Source organism: Hypanus sabinus, chromosome 2, assembly GCF_030144855.1.
Source record: "Hypanus sabinus isolate sHypSab1 chromosome 2, sHypSab1.hap1, whole genome shotgun sequence".
NCBI classification, from domain to species: domain Eukaryota; kingdom Metazoa; phylum Chordata; class Chondrichthyes; order Myliobatiformes; family Dasyatidae; genus Hypanus; species Hypanus sabinus.
The window spans coordinates 107,400,803-107,419,139 of NC_082707.1; the positions used below are offsets into that span (position 1 = coordinate 107,400,803).

Genomic DNA, 18,337 nt, shown 5'->3' on the forward strand with positions numbered 1-18,337 from the left:
AAGAGCAAAAATAAATGTGCATGGTTTCACTATCCATTTAGAAATATGATAGCAGACAGGAAGAGCTGGTCCTAAAATGTTGAGTGTGCCTTCAGTCTCCTGCACCTTCTCATTGGAGTTGAGAGCATGTTCTAGGTGATGGATACCAACTTTCTGACCATAAGACCATAAGACAAAAGAGCAGAAGTCCGCCATCGAGTCTGCTCTGCCATTTTATCATGAGCTGATCCATTCTCCCATTTAGTCCCACTGCCCTGCCTTCTCACCATAACCTTTGATGCCCTGGCTACTCAGATACCTATCAATCTCTGCCTTAAATACACCCAATGACTTGACCTCCACTGCCAACCGTGGCAACAAATTCCACAGATTTGGCACCCTCTGGCTAAAAAACATTTTTTCACATCTCTGTTCAGAATGGGCGCCCTTCAATCCTCAAGTCATGCCCTCCCATACTAGATCCCCCACCATGGGAAACAACTTTGCCACATCCACTCTGTCCATGCCTTTCAACATTCGAAATGTTTCTATGAGGTCCCCCCTCATTCTTCTAAACCCCAAGGAGTACAGTCCAAGAGTGGTCAAACGTTCCTCATATGTTAACCCTCTCATTCCCGGAATCATTCTCGTGAATCTTCTCGAACCCTCTCCAACATCACCACATCCTTTCTCAAATAAGGAGCCCAAAACTGCACACAGTACTCCAAGTGAGGTCTTACCAGTGCCTTATAGAGCCTCAACATCACATCCCTGCTTCTATACTCTATTCCTCTAGAAATGAACGCCAACATTGCATTTGCCTTCTTCACCACCAACTCAACCTGGAGATTAACCTTAAAGGTATCCTGCACAAGGACTCCCAAATCCCGTTGCATCTCAGAACTTTGAATTCTCCCCCCATTTTAATAATAGTCTGCCCATTTATTTCTTCCACCAAAGTGCATCACCATACACTTTCCAACATTGTATTTCATTTGCCAATTCTTTGCCCATTGTCCCAATCTATCCAAGTCTCTCTGCAGACTCTCTGTTTCCTCAGCAATACCAGCCCCTCCACCCATCTTTGTATCATCAGCAAACTTAGCCACAAAGCCATCTATTCCATAATCCAAATCATTGATATACGATGTAAAAAGAAGCAGTTTCCAACACGGACCCCTGTGGAACACCACTGGTAACTGGCAGCCAACCAGAATGGGATCCCTTTATTCCCACTCTCCTGTTTCCTGCTGATCAGCCAACGCTCTATCCACATATGTAACCTTCCCCTAATTCCATGGGCTCTTATCTTGTTTAGCAGACTCATGTGTGGCACCTTGTCAAAGGCCTTCTGAAAATCCAAATACCAACATCCACTGCATCTCCCTTGTCTAGCCTACTTGTAATTTCCTCAAAAAATCGCAATAGGCTTGTCAGGCAAGATTTTCCTTTAAGGAAACCATGCTGAGTTCTGCCTATCTTGTTATATGCCTCCAGGTACTCCGCAACCTCATCCTTGACAATCGACTCCAACAACTTCCCAAACACTGATGTCAAGCTAACAGGTCTATAATTTCCTTTTTGCTTCCTTGCCCCCTTCTTAAATAGCAGAGTGACATTTGCAATCTTCCAGTCCTCCAGAACCAGGCCAGAATCTATCAACATTTGAAAGATCATTGCTAATGCCTCAGTAATCTCCACAGCTTCTTCCTTCAGAACACGACGGTGCATGGCATCTGGCCCCGGAGATTTATCTACCCTCAGACTATTCAGCTTCCTGAGTAATTTCTCTGTCATAAATGTGACTGTGCACACTTCTCTTCCTTAGCACCCTAAGTGTCTGGTATACAGCTGATGTCTTCCTCAGTGAAGACTGATGCAAAATACTTGTTCAGTTCCTCCGCCATCTCCTTATCTCCCATTACAATTTCTCCAGCATCATTTTCTATCGGTCCTATATCTACTCTCACCTGTCTTTTACTCTTTATATACTTGAAAAAGCTTTTAGTATCCTCTTTGATATTATTTGCTGGCTTCCTTTCATTGTTCATCTTTTCCCACTTAATGATCTTCTTACTTTCCTTTTGTAAGCTTTTAAAAACTTCCCAATCCTCTGTCTTCCCACTAATTTTTGCTTCCTTGTATGCCCTCTCCTTTGCTTTTACTTTGGCTTTGACTTCTCTTGTCAGCCATGGTTGCATCCTTTTTCCATTCGAAAATTTCTTCTGTTTTGGAATATATCTGTCTTGCACCTTCCTCACTTCTCGCATAAACTCCAGCCACAGCTGCTCTGCCGTCCTTCCCGTTTGTGTCCCTTTTCAGTCAACTTTGGCCAGTTCCTCTTATGCCACTGTAATTTCATTTACTCCACTGAAATACTGACACATCGGATTTTGGCTTCTCTTTCTCAAATTTCACAGTGAACTCAATCATGTTATGATCACCGCCTCCTAAGGGTTCCTTCACCTCAATCTCTCTAATCATCTCTGGTTCATTACACAATACCCAATCCAGTACAGTCGATCACCTAGTGGGCTCAACAACAAGCTGTTCTAAAAAGCCATCTCATAGACATTCTGCAAATTCTCTCTCAAGATCCAGTGCCGACCTGATTTTCCCAATCCACTCGCATGTTAAAATCCCCCACAATTATCATAACATTTCCCTTCTGGCAAGCCTTTTCTATTTCCTGTTGTAATTTGTAGTCCACATCACTGTAGCTGTTTAGAGGCCTGTAGATAACTGCCATCAGGGTCCTTTTACCCCTGTGATTTCTTAGCTCAACCCATAAAGATTCTGCACCTTCCAATCCTATGTCACCTCTTTCCAATGATTTAATATCATTTCTTACCATGCCTTCCTGACATCTTTACTGCTATCTTAGATTTATTTCTGTTTCCACCCTCCTCCACTCTATCATTCCGGTTCCCATCCCCCGATAAATTAGTTTAAACCCTGTTGAACAGTTCTATTAAACCTTCCTGCCAGGATATTGGTCCCCTTCGGTTCAGGTGTAACCCATCCTTTTTGAACAGGTCATACTTCACCCAGAAGAGATCTCAATGATCCAAGAATCTGAAGACTGGCCCCCTGCACCAGTCTCTCAGCCATGCATTCATCTGCCTGACCCTACTATTCTTGCCCTCGCTAGCAAGTGGCACAGGTAGCAATCCTGAGATTACTACCCTGGAGGTCCTGCTTCTCAGCTTCCTTCCTAACTCCCGGAAATCTCTCTTTAGGACCTCCTCCCTTTTCCTATCTATGTCATTGGTATCAACATGTACCAAGACAGCTGGCTGCTCGCTCTCTCCCTTCAGAATATTCAGGACCCAATCCGAGACATCCTGTACCCTAGCACCTGGGATGCAACACACCATGCGGGTATCTCCTGTCTGTTCCCCTGACTATGGAATCCCCAATTCTGAGGCATTGCATTTTGAAGATGCTGGGGAGACTAGTGCCCACGATGGAGCTGACTGAGTTTATAACTTTCTGCAGTATTTTCCGATCCTGTGCAGTGACCCCTCCATACCAGAAGGTGAGGCAATCAGCTAATATGCTCTTCACCCTACACCTATAAAAATTTGCAAGTGGTGACATACCACATCTCCTCAAACTCCTAATGAGATATAGCCACTGCCATTTCCTTCTTTGTAACTTCATCGATATGTTGGGCCCAGGATAGATCTTCAAAGATGTTGACACCCAGGAACTTGAAACTGCTCAGCCTTTCCACTGCTGATCCCCCAATGAGGACCAGTGTGTGTTCCATCAATCTCTCCTTCAACTCCATAATCAATTCCTTGGTCTTACTGATGTTGAGAGTAAGGGTTGTTGTTGTGACACTAACCAGTTGATCTATCTCGCTCCTGTATCTCATCACCATCTGAAATTCTGCAAACAATAGTTGTGTTATCAGCTAATTCATAAATGACTTATGAAATGGCGTCAGTGAACAACAATTCCTTGGGTGACTTCTTCCAGACAGCCAATCTCTTCAATTATTTCACTTTCTCTACTTCTCCTGCTTGTTCTTTTTGCTTTGATAGTGTTACGGAAACTGTTGGAACCAGTGACGTGCAGTTTAGAATTTGATTGAATGATCTAGTGCTCTGCTGAGTCTGGAGAACTGCCTCATGGAGAAGACCAGAGACAGGGATCTAAAGAAAACACATTCTGACTTGTGGAAAAGACCAGAGACAGAGCACAGGGTCATGAATGACTCCATTTCAAAGCACCGAAGACTGAAGCAATGAGGTTAATACAGAGGCCCACGAGTTCAGTAGCCAGGTTTGTGGCATTCACATTTGGTCCCAGCCTGACCACTAATCTTCACAGGACTAAGTTCATGCAGCCATTCTCTTTGAAAGTTAAACAACACGTATAAACAAGCTGGAGGAACTCAGCAGGTTGGGCAGCATCCATTGAAACGAGCAGTCAACGTTTCAGGCCGAGACCCTTCATCCGTTGACTGCTCGTTTCAACAGATGCTGCCCAACCTGCTGAATTCCTCCAGCTTGTTTGCATGTGTTGATTTGACCACAGCATCTGCAGTGTAGTTGACAGAAGAATGTTTTTGATATTCTGAGATTTATGTGATTACTGGACTGTATTTTATATCAGTCTTCTTCAGTTTTCATTGTTTTCCGTTTTCTTGCTGATTGGCCGTGGAGAATATGTTGGGGATTTGGAGTCTGATATTTGTTGGTGTTTTTCTGTGTGAATGAATCTGTTATATTTTTGTGAGCGAGGGGTTGGGGGCTTGGGGTCTGATGTTGGTTATTTGCAGGTATTTTTCTGTGTGGCTGAATCTTTTATGTTTTGTGTGAGAGCGGTTGGGGTTTTAGAAACATAGAAAAAATATAGCACAATACAGGCCCTTTGGCCCACAATGCTGAGCTGAGCATGTACTTACTTTAGAAATTACCTATCTAAAATATCCCTCTATTTTTTTAAGCTCCATGTACCTATCCAGGAGTCTCTTAAAAGACCCTATCGTATACGCATCCACCACCATCGCCAGCAGTCCATTCCACTCACTCACCACTCTCTGCTTAAAAAACTTACCCCTGACATCTCCTCTGTGCATACTTTCAAGCACCTTAAAACTGTGCCCTCTCATGATAGCCATTTCAGCCCTGGGAAAAATCCACATGATCAATGCCTCTCATCATCTTAAGTAACTTTATCAGGTCACCTCTCATCATTTATCCAAGGAGAAAAGGTCAAGTTCACTCAACCTATTCTCATAAGGCATGCTCCCCAATCCAGATAACATCCTTGTAAATCTCCTCTGCACCCTTTCTATAGTCTCCACATTGTTCCTGTAGTGAGGTGACCAGAACTGAGCACAGAACTCCAAGTAGGGTCTGACTAGGGTCCTATATAGCTGTCACATTACCTCTTGGCTCTTAAGTTCAATCCCATGGTTGATGAAGGTTGATTGTATGCTTTCTTAACCACAAAGTCAATCTGCGCAGTAATTTTGAGTGTCCTATAAACTTGGACCCCAAGGTCCCTTTGATCCTTTGATAGTCTTACCATTAATACTATACTCTGCCATCATATTTGACCTACCAAAATGAACCACCTCTTACTTACCTGGGGTTGGTGTTTACCGGTGTTCTTCTCTGTGGGTGAGTCTGTTATGTTTTGTGAAAGAGGAGGGTTGGGGGTTTAGGGTCTGATGTTGGTGTTTTTCTCTATGGGTGGGTCAGTTAAGTTTTGTGTGAGTGGGGTTGGGGGTTTTCATGCTCATGTCAGTGTTGTACTATACACGCATACCTTGACAATAAAATGAACCTTTGAGTTGAGCCAAGACACACAGTCACGCGTGTAGAGAGAGTAGAACAGTGGGCTAAGCACACATTGTTGAGGTATGCCAGAGTTCATCACCAGTGAGGAGATGTTATTACTGATCCGCACAGACTGTGGTCTCCCAATAAGGAGTCAAGGTTCCACTTGAATAAGGAGGTACAGAAATCCAGGTTTCAGAGCTTATCGATTAGAACTGAGGGTACGATTATGTTGAATGCTGAGCTGTAATCAATAAACAGCAGCCTGACATAGGTATTGTTATTGTCTAGATGATCCAAGGCCGACTGGAGTATTAGTGAGATTGCATCTACTGTAGAGATGTTATGACAATAGGCAAATTGCAGCAGGTCCAAATCCTTGCTTAGGCAGTAGTTGATTCTGACCATGACCAATCTCTCAGAGCACTTCATCACAGTAAATGTGAGTGCAACTGGGCTACAGTCATTGAGGCTCACCCTGTTCTTCTTGGGCAGTGGTATGATTGTCACCCTTTTGAAGCAGGTGGGAACCTCCAACTGTAGCACTGAGAGATTGAAGATTGAAGGTGTCCTTGAACACTCCCATCAGTGTTGCATAGGTTTTCAGTAGCCTACCAGGTACATCATCAGGACCCGATGACTTGCAAGGGTTCACCCTCTTGAAAGATGTTCTGACATCAGCCTCCGAGACAGAGATCACAGGGTCACCGGATGCTGTAAGAATTCACACAGGTGTAGTTTTATTCTCCCTTTCAAAGCATGCATAAAAGGCGTTGATCTCATCTGGAAGTGAAGTATCACAGCCATTCATGGTATCAGCTTCACCTTGTAGAAAGTACACCTTGTGCAAACCCTGCCAGAGCTGACATGTATCTGATTCTATTTCTTACTTCCATCAGAATTGTGTTCTTTTTTTGCTCTTAAAATAGCCTTCCCTAGGTCATATAGTTAAGAATCATTGGTCTTGAATGCCATAGGTCTATCTCTCAGCAGTTTATATATCTCCTAGTTCACTCACAGTTTTCAGCTTGGGTATCCCAAAGGCACACACTCATCCACACAGGTCTCGATGAAGTCGGTGACAACTGTGATATATTCATCCAGATTCCAAGATACATCGCTGAATATTGCCCAGTCCATCTCAAAGCTGTTCCATAAACGCTTCTCTCCTCCCTTCACCATCCCTTCTTCATCATCAGTACTGGTGCAGCTGCTTTCAGCTCTGCCTTTCTGCCAGGAGTTGAAGTATAGCTAGATGATCAGGCTTCCTAAAGTGCAGGCATAGGACGGCACAATGGTCAAATGTTGGCTCCTCTGATTCTACTGTTGGCAGTTGTTTAGAGACTTCCTTAAGTTGGCCTGGTAGAATTCCCTTGCAATGATAGGGTCCCAACACTGAGACCAACTCAAGAAACTTGTTCTTGGGACTTTCCAAGAATCCAAATATAGGCCTTTAGCATGCTTACCTCTTCTTTTCAATTATTTATTTGGACTGCATATGAGTAGTCTACAAAGGTTTTATTTTCCTATAACTGCTATTAGTCAGTTATGAGGGTTAATGTATAAGGATTAAGGTAGCACAGTGGCATAGTAGTTAGCACAACACTTTACTGCGCAAGGGACCCGAATTCAATTTCTACCGCTGTCTGTAAGGAGTTTGTACATTCTCCCCATGACAGCTATGTGTTTTTCCCCCCATTGTACCGGTTGCTAGGTTAATTGGTTATTGTAAATTGTACTATGATTATTGAGGCTCAGTTGTTTAGTAGAGTCTGACTCTTCATCGAGTCCATAGGATTTTCATGGCAAGATATGGTAGATTGCCAGGCCTTTCTTCTGCTGCTGCCCAGTTTGGGACCCGGGTGGGTTTGAACACAGGACCATCTGCCTGGAAGTCCAGCGCTAATGCCACTGGCCCATGATGAAGCAAGGTTTAAATTAGGGGTTGCAGGATGGCACAGATCAAAGGGCTGGAAGGCCCTACTCCACATTGTATCTCAATCAATCAATCAATAAAAAAAAGATGCTAACAATTCCCGTCAATGCCAACCAGCAATACAATACCGGGTGACCTTGCTGATGACAGTATTTATATTGAAGTGGCACTATCACAAATCTATCAGTCTATGTAGATCCCTTCTGGGTACATTATATCCAGACTGTGCTACTGGCAATGCAGCTGATTTTTCATTTGGACTCATAGCATCCACAGCTATTTGTTTTTCAACTTCTGGTTAAGATGGTGCTACGAACACCTGCAGCAGCTTTTGGTAGTTAAAAAGCTAAGAAGTCTGACTAAAAACATCTCTAAAAATACCTTTGCTGGGGAAATTTGTGTTAAATTATCAATTCAAAAGGTGAAGGGGTGAGTGACGGCAAGGGAACTTAAGGGGATAAACCAAATTGTTGCAGATGGAATCCTGATGCCTGTACAACTGGCCTGGGTGTCACATTGGGCTGCTCCCAAGCACCAGGGAGAAGTCAGGGCCTGGAAAGAGGAGATTCAGTGCCCATACAACTGGCCTGGGTGCGAGGTTGGATAGATCCAGGCACCGAGGAGAAGTCAGGGACTGGACAGAGGACATTCGGTGCCCGTACAACAGGCCTGGGTGTGTGGTTGGACAGCTCTGAGCACCAAGAAGTCAGGGCCTGGACAGAGGAGATTCAGTGCCGTACAACTAGCCCGGATTTGAGGTTGGATAGCTCTGGGCTTCAAGGAGAACTTGGAGCCTGGACAGAGGAGATTCAGTACCCATACAACTGGCCTGGGTGTGAGGTTGGATCACTCTGGGCGCCAAGCTGATTTGAAGAGCTTGCAAGCAGCTTTGGGCTGGGTGGCAAAATCTGGGCCCAGAGCGAGTTGCTGGGCTGCATAAGCCAGGCCCAAAGCCTTTCTCTGCAGTAGCTAATATTGTTCCATTATTCAAGAAGGGAAAAAGATTTCCAGGATAATCCTGGCAACGATTGTTTGGTAAGTTTCACAACCATGATAGGAAAGGTTTGGAGAGAATTCTTTGGGAGTGGATTTATGAATATTTGGAAAGCCATGGCCTATATAAGGACAGTTAGCATTGCTTTGAGCTGGGAAGGTCATATCTTGCTAGCTGTAAAGAGGTGATAGATAAAGACAGACCCAGGAATGTTGTTTACATTTTACTAAGGTGTTTTGACAAGCTCCTTCATGGTAAGCTTATCCCAAAGTATAAAATTCATGAGATCCATGGTGATTTAGCTATTTCGATTCAGGATTGGGTCACCCATGGAACTCAGAAGGCATTGATAGATAGGACTTATTCTGACTGGAGATCTGTGACTTGCAGTGCTGTGCAAGGGGCTGTACTGCCACCTAAACTGCTTGTGACATACAAAATGACAAATGAAAACACGAATGGGTGGGTCAGTAAGTTCTTAGATAACACACAGATTAGTGGCCTTATGGTTAGTGTAGAATTTGCCAGATCAGTTGCAGATGTGGAAGATGAAACAATAGATTGAGTTTAATCCAGGCAAGCGTGAGGTGTTGCACTTCGGGTGAACAAACGTAAAGGAACAGTAACAGTCAATGATTAGACCCTTAATAGTGTTGGTGCACAGAAGCACCTTGCAGTCCAAGACAATAGCTCTATGAAAGTGGGAAAGAAAGATTCTATTAGCTGAAGCACTGAGTTTAAGAGCCAGGAAGTTATATTATAAACCTCTGGTTAGCCATTCCTGGAGTACTGCATTCAATTCTGGTTAGCTTTGGAGACAGTGAAAAACAGGCTGCCTGCAGTAGAGAACATGTGCTATCAGGAAGTTTGGAAAGACCTAGTATGTATTCTCTGGAGTGGCGGAGGCTTAAAATAAATTTATAAGATTATGAGAGGTACAGACCATATAACTATATAACTATTACAGCACAGAAACAGGCCATCTCGGCCCTTCTAGTCCATGCCGACGCTTACACTCACCTAGTCCCACTGGCCTGCACTCAGCCCATAACCCTCCATTCCTTTCCTGTCCATATACCTAACCAATTTTACTTTAAATACTGAACCTGCCTCTACCACTTCTACTGGAAGCTCATTCCACACAGCTACCACTCTCTGAGTAAAGAAATTCTCCCTCATGCTGCCCTTAAATTTTTGCCCCCCCCTCAAATCATGTCCTCTCATTTGAATCTCCCCTAATCTCAATGGAAAAAGCCTATCCACGTCAACTCGATCTATCCCCCTCATAATTTTAAATACCTCTATCAAGTCCCCCCTCAACCTTCTACACTCCAAACAATAAAGACCTAACTTGTTCAGTCTTTCCCTGTAATTTAGGTGCTGAAACGCAGGTAACATTCTAGTAAATCTTCTCTGTACTCTCTCTATTTTGTTGATCTTTCCTATAATTCGGTGACCAGAACTGTACACAATACTCCAAATTTGGCCTTACCAATGTCTTGTACAATTTTAACATTACATCCCAACTCCTATACTCAATGCTCTGATTTATAAAGGCCTGCATACCAAAAGCTTTCTTCACCACCCTATCCACATGAGATTCCACCTTCAGGGGACTATGCACCATTATTCCTAGATCACTCTCTTTTACTGTATTCTTCAATGCCCTACCATTTACCATGTATGTCCTATTTGGATTATTCCTACCAAAATGTAGCACCTCACACTTATCAGCATTAAACTCCACTGCCATCGTTCAGCTCACTCTTCTAACTGGACTAAATCTCTCGGCAAACTTTGAAAACCTACTTCATTATCTACAACACCACCTACCTTAGTATCATCTGCATACTTACTAATCCAATTTACCACCCCATCATCCAGATCATTAATGTATATAACAAACAACATTGGACCCAGTACAGATCCCTAAGGCACACTACTAGTCACCGGCCTCCAACCTGACAAACAATTATTCACCACTACTCCCTGGCATCTCCCATCCAGCCACTGTTGAATCCATTTTACTACTTCAATATTAATAACTAGCAATTGAACCTTCCTAACTAACCTTCCATGTGGAACCTTGTCAAAGGCCTTATGAAGTCCATATAGACAACATCCACTGTTTTACCCTTGTCAACTTTCCTCGTAACCTCTTCAAAAAATTCAGTAAGATTTGTCAAACATGACCTTCCACGCATAAATCCATGTTGACTGTTCCTGATCAGATCCTATCTACCCAGATAATTATATATACCATCTCTAAGAATACTTTCCATTAATTTACCCACCACTGACATCAAACTGACAGGCCTATAATTGCTATGTTTACTCTTAGAACCCTTTTTAAACAATGGAACCACATGAGCAATACAAAGTAAACAGATGACTAACACTAGAGGGCATGCATTTAAGAAGGGTTAAGTTTAAAGAAGAAAGAAGATGTGTGAGGCAATTCTGTTTTCCACACGGAGAATGCTGGTGTCTGGGGAGATGGCAGAAACAAATGGGATGAGAACTGGAGTGATAGATTGAGGATGTGGCAGCTGGTAATAAGTAGATTCAGTGTGTAGTGAGAATATAAGGAAGGACAGCCAGATTATAGAGCAGAATTGCAGACATGGAATGACTTGAAGTGTAACATGGGGGCAAAATTGAAAAGGGTGATGAACACAGGACTGAAGATGCTATATTTGAATGCATGCAGTATACAGAATAAAGTAAATGATCTTGTAGCACAGTTAGAGACTGGCAGGTACAAGGTTTTATGCATCACTGAGTCATGGCTGAAAGAAGATCATAGTTGAGAGCTTAATATCCACGGATAAACAGTGTATCAAAAGGACAGATAGGTAACAGAGAGGTGGTTCTGTTAGTAAAAAAAAATGAAGGTGATTGGTGAAAGAGATAAAGGGTTGGAGAAGGGCGAATCTGATGGGAGAGGACAGTAGGGCTTTCCCAGTGGCCATCCATTTCAATTCTAATTCCCATTCTGACATGGCAGTCCATGGCCTCGTCTGCAATGAGGCCACACTCAGGTCAGAAGAGCAACACCTATTCTCTATCTGGGTAGCCTCCAGCCTGATGGCATAAACATACATTTTCTCAAACTTCTGGCAATTGATTCCCCCCCCCCCTTCATCATTTCCCATTCTTGTTTCCCTGTCACACCCTTCTTTATTAGTTGCCCATCACCTCCCTCTGGCTGAAGAATTGGAGCAGGGGGCAAGAATTCAGATTTCTGAATCATTGGGACCTCTTCGGAACAGGTATAACCTGTACAAAAGGAATGGGTTGCACTTGAATCCGAGGGGCATCAATATTTTTGAGGACAAGTTTGCTAGAGTCTTCGGGAGTGGTTTAAACTAATATGGTAGCGGGTGGGACTAGTATGCTAGAGCTGAGGATGAGCCAGCAGTAGATGATGTAACATCTAAAATGAATGTAAGAACGGACAAGCCAATGATTGATGACAACTGCAGACAGAGAAAAGTTGTACCACAGAGGCAAAATTCAAAAGGGCAAAGAATGCAGGACTGAAGGGGCTGTATTTAAATGTATGTACCATTCGCAATAAGGTGGACAAATTAGAGCAATTAGAGACTGGTCAGTACGACATGGGCATCACTGAGTCGTGGCTGAAAGGCAGGCATAGTTGGGAGTTTAACATCAAATGATATACTATGTATCGAAAGGACAGGCAGGAAGGCAAAGATGGTGGTGTGGCTCTGTTGGTGAGAGATGGAATTACATCTTGAGAAAGGTGACACAGGCAGAAAATGTCGAATCTTTGTGGGTGGAGTTAAGAAACTGCAAGGATAAAAAAAACCATTATGGGAATCATGTAGAGGTCGCCAAATAGTAGCCAAGAATTTAGGTTGAGATTGCAAAGGGAGCTGGAAAGGGAATGTAATAAGGGTAATGTCAGTATTTTAATGGAGGACTTCAATATGCAAAAGGAGATTAGGAAAATCAGGTTGGTGTCGGATCTCAAGAGAGGGAATTTGTTGAATGCCTACGAGACTGGTTTTTAGAGCGGCTTGTGCTTGAGCCAACTCGAGGGAAGGCTATCTTAGATTGGGTGTTGTGTAATAACCCAGATCTTATTAGGGAGCTTAATGTAAAGGAACCCTTAAGAGGCAGTGATCAGAATATGATTGAAATCATACTGCAATTTGAGAGGGAGAAGCACAAGTCACATGGATCAGTATCGGAATGGAATAAAGGGAATTACAGAGACATGAGAGAGGAGCTTCCCAGCTGGATTACAGGGGGATACTGGCAGGGCTGATGTTTCTTGGAATAGTTCAGAAGGTACATCATAGATATGTCCCACAGGAGAAGTTGTTCTCAAATGGCAGGGCTAGGCAACCACGGCTGACAAGGGAAGGTATAGACTGCATAAAAGCCAAGGAAAGGACATGTAAGGTAGCAAAAATAAGTGGGAATTTGGATGATTGGAAAGTTTTAAAAATCTAACAAAAGGCAACTAAAAAAGCTATAAGAAGGGAAAAGATGAAATATGAAGGCAAACTAGCCAATATTATAAAGCAGGATACTAAAAGCTGTTTCAGTTATATAAAGAATAAAAAGAAAGTGAGAGTTGATATTGAAAGGATGCTGGTGAGTAGTAATGGGAGACAAAATGGCAGATGAACTTAATAAGTACATTTGCATCAGTCTTCACTGTGCAAGACACCAGCAGTGTGCCAGAGGTCCATGAGTGTCAGGAACAGGAGTGAGTGCCATTGCTATTACAAATAAAAAGAGCCAGGCAAACTCAAAGGTCTTAAGGTGGATAAGTCAACTGGACTAGATAGACTACATCCCAGAGTCCTGAGAGAGTTTACTGAAGAGATAATGGATGCATTGGTCATGATATTTCAAGAATCACTTGATTCTAGCATGGGAAAAATTGAAAATGGCACTCCACCCTTTAAGAGGGAAGAAGGCAAAAGAGAGATTATAGAGATTATTAGCCTAACCTCAGTGGTTCAGAAAGTGTTGGAATCTATCATTAAGGACGAGGTTTCAGGGTACTTGGAGACTAATGATAAAATAAGTAAAAGGGAAATACTGCCTGAAAAATATGTTAGAATTCTTTGAGGAAGTAATCAGCAGGGGAGAGAAAGGAGAGGCAGTGGATGTCTTTTACTTAGATTTTCAGAAGACATTTGATAAGGTGCCTCACATAAGGCTGCTTGAAAAGATAAAATCCTATGGTATTACAGGAAATACACTGGCGTGGATAGAAGAATGGCTGACAGGCAGGAGGCAGCAAGTGGGAATAAAGGGGGCCTTTTCTGGTTGGCTGCCAGTAACTAGTGGGTTTCCTCAGGGGTCAATATTGGGACCACTACCTTTCACATGGTTTGTCAATGATTTGAATAATGGAATTGAAGGCTTTGTGGCAAAGTTTGCCAAAGATAGAATGATTGCAGCAGGAATACAGTTTTGGGAAATGTATGATAATACATTTTGGTAAAAGGGACAATAGTGCAGACTATTATCTAAATGAGAAGAAAATTCAAACATCAGAGGTGCAGTTAGTCATGCAAGACTCCCAGAAGGTCAGCTTACAGGTTGAGTCTGTGGTCAGAAGGCAAATGCAATGCTGCCATTTATATCAAGGGAATAGAAAATAAACACTAGGAGATAATGCTGAGGCTTTATAGGACACTAGTCATGCCACAACTGGAGTATTGTCAACTGTTTTGGGCCCCTTACCTCAGAAAGGATATGTTGTTATTGAAGAGAGTCCAGGGGAGGTTGATGAGGATGATTCCGGGAATGAAGGAGTGAACATATAAGGAGCGTTTGGCAGCTTTTGACCTGAACTCTCTGGAATTTAGAAGAATGCAGGGGTGGGGTCTCATTGAAACCTACTGAATGCTGAAAGGACTTGTTTACATGAATGTGGTGGAGGTATACAGAACTAGAGACCATAGCCTAAAAATTATGTGGCGACTTTTTAGAACAGATGCAAGGACAATTTTTTTTTAGCCAAAGAATGGTAAATCTGTGGTTGAAGCCAAATCAGCAGGTATATTTAAAGCAGAAGTTGATAGATTCCTGATTGGTTGGAGCTTCAAGGGATATGGTTGATGGACAGGTATATGAGGTTGAATGGGATCCGGGATCAGCCATGATGAAATGGCGGAGCAAACTTGACGGGCTGAATAGCCTATTTCTACTCCTATGTCTTATGGTCTTGATACTCCCCCTCCCCCCACTTACATTTTTCTATGGTCTTCTGTCCTCTCCTATCCTTCGCTAGCTTTTTATCTCTTTCACCAATCAACATCCCAGACCTTCACTTACACCCCCTAAGCTGATTTCACCTATCTCCTGCCACCTTGGACTTTTTAATCCACTTCCCCACACTTTCTTATTCTGATTCTGCTCCTTCCTTTCCAGTCCTGATGAAACATCGACTGCTTACATACATGCAGGTTTCCTCCAGCATTTTGTGTGTGATGCTTTGGATTTCAGCATCTGCAGATCTTCTCATGTTTGTGATTTACATCTATGCAAATCTCTACAGCATCTTGGAACCCTGTGATCTGTCTCAGAAGGCAATGGCTTTCAAGAGGGTGAATCCTCGCAAGGCCCAGATGGTGTACCTAGTCGGGCAATGAAATCCTGAATGGGTGTGCTGCAGGATATCTTCAATCTCTCACTGCTGCATCAGAGGTGGAACATCTGCTTCAAAAAAGTGATAATCATACCAGTGCCCAAGAGCAGGGTGAGCTTGAAGTGCTTTGAGAGTTTGGTCACAGCCAGAATCAACTCTTAATGTTCTGGACCTGCTGCAATTTGTCTGTCACTACAATAAGTCTACAGAGAGTGCAATCTCATTGGCTCTGTACTTGGCCTTGGATCATCTGAACAATAGCAATACCTCAGGCTGCTGTTCATTGACTGCAGCTCAGCATTCAACACCATCATACCTCAGTTCTAATCAACAGGCTCCAAAACTTGGGCCTCTATACATTTCTTGACTTCCTCACCTGAGACTACAGTCAGCGTAGATCAGAAATAACTTCGAAAGTACCCTAAACCTACATCCTAACAATTGACTCCAATATCTTCCCAACACTGTCAGTGGTTGAGGATAACTGGCGTTTGATTTATTTTTACAAACAAGAGAAAATCTGCAGATGCTGGAAGCCCAAGCAAAACACACAAATCACTGGAGGAACTCAGCAAGCCAGGCAGCATCAATGGAAAAGAGTAAACAGTCAATGTTTTGGGCTGAGACCCTTCAGCAGGACCTACCTCAGGACTCTTCCTGAAGGGTCTCAGCCTGAAACATCAACTGTACTCTTTTCCATAGATGCTGCTTGGCCTGCTGAGTTCTTCCAGCATGTGTTGGTACAATTTCTTTTCTTCTGCTTCTCTGTCTTCTTGAAAGTAAAGTGACATTTGCAGTTTTTCTTTCCTCCAGAACCAAGCCAGAATCTATTGATTCTTGAAAGATCATTACTAATGCCTTCACAATCTCCGCAACCGCTACTTTCAGAACCCTGGGGTGTACACCATCAGGTTTAGGTGACTTATCTACCTTCAGGCCTTTCAGTTTCTCCAGCGCCTTCTTGCTTCTTGCACCTTCCAGCAACTTCATTCACTTCTGCCCCATAGCACTCTTGAACTTGAGGCATACTGTTAGTGCCTTCCACAGTGAAGACTGATGCAAAATACTTATTCAGTTCATCCTCCATTTCCTTGTCCCCCAATACCACCTCTCCAACATCATCTACTCTCGTCCCTCTTTTACACTTAATATATTTGAAAAAACTTTTAGTTTCTTCCTTAATATTATTAGCTTTGTATTGCTTCTTTTCCTTCTTTGTCTTCTTTAGTTGCCTTCTGTTGGTTTTTAAGCTTCCCAATCCTGACTTCCAATGAATTTTTCCTCCATTATATGCCTTCTTTGGCTTTTAAGTTGGCTTGGACTGCTTTTGTCAGCCACTGTTGTGTCATCCTGCCCACAGAATACGACTACTACTACTTTTGGATGTATCTACCCTGTGCCTTCCGAATTGCTGATCTACTGTCATCCCTACGAGTGTTCCCATCCAGTCAACTTTGACCAGCTCATCTCCCATCTTTGTAATTCCCTTGATGCCACTGTAATACTGATACATCTGACTTTAGCTTCTACTTCTCCATTTACAGAATGAATTTTATCATATTATGATCACTGTTCCTTTACCTTGAGCTCTCTAATCTATTTTGGTTCATTACATAACACCCAGTCCAGAATAGCTGATCCCTTAGTGGACTAAACCACAAGTTGATCCAAAGAGCTGTCGCGTAAACATTCTACAAAATTCCCCTCTCTCCCGGAATCCAGCACCAACCTGATTTTCTCAATAGCAAACATAAAGTACACTGCAGATGCTGTGGTCAAATCAACATGTACTAAAATGCTGGAGGAACTCAGCAGGTATCCGTTGAAACGAACAGTTTCAATAGATGCTGCTTGACCTGCTGAGTTCCTCCAGCTTGTTTGTACGTGTTGATTTTCCCAATATACCTGCATATTGAAATCCTCCATGGCTATCGTAACATTGCCCTTTTGATATGCATTTTCTACCTCAGAGGTCTGTATATAACTTCCATCAGGGCCTTCATATCCTTGCAGTTTCTTGGCTCTAGCCACAACGATTCTATCCCTTCTGATCATATGTCATCTCTTTCTGATGATTTAATAACATTTTTTACCAACTGAGCCAACCCACCCCCCGCTTAACTGCCTTTCAATACAATGTGTATCCTTAGACGTTAAGCACCCAGCTATAATCTTTTAGCCATGATTCAGTGATGCCTGCAACATCATACATGCCAATCTGTAACCGTTCATCTTCCCAATTCCTTATTCTGCATGCATAATCAATCCTATATTTGTCACTCATTTTGATTTTGTCCCCATTTTACATTGCAACTTGACCCATTGACCTCAAAAAGAGTAGAAGAGATTGCTCCAAGAACCAGCAGAAAGCCAACAGGCTTCGTCACCTATGCCATAAAAAAATAAGAAAAAGATGCAGAGAAAAAATGATGAGAAAAAATGATGGTTTGTTTGTCGATGCAGGACTACAAGGGCTACCACATGGCCAGGCAGATGTCCTTCATGTTCACAATGTGTCTTATTGGAAGAAAATACAGCAAAGTCAGAAGTCTGGGAATGGGTGAGATGGAAAATAAAATTGAGAGGCAACTGAAAATTGAAGGCCATGCTCATTGGAATACCGGTGTCACGCAAAGCAGGAGACCAAACTGCATTTGGTTTCTATTTTTCATAGCTCAATTTTGAACTTTGAATCAGCAACTGTTAACATATCAGTTAAGGTGAAGAAAAGCGCTTAAGTAGGACTAGAACAAGCATCTTATCACATGTTCCACAAATATAGTTATCTTTTAGAGGATGCAGATGGCCAATTAATGGACGAGCATATTAGAGTCCAAACTCTTGATAGGGTCTGGAGTAATGCAAACACCAAATAAGATTGGCAGATAAATTATTGTGAAGAGTTTTAATTACACAGATTTTTAGAAAACACAAAAAAAGTAGGCTATTCAACTACGATCATAGCTCATCCAGTCTTGTTTCAACTTTCTTCTCAT

General features: G+C 42.6%; 1 protein-coding gene across 4 annotated transcripts in view; it reads right to left on the bottom strand.

Annotated features, from left to right (window-relative positions):
- Positions 1–18,337, bottom strand: part of znf106a (zinc finger protein 106a) — a 133,188-nt gene that overhangs the window by 93,672 nt on the left and 21,179 nt on the right. The window lies entirely within an intron of this gene.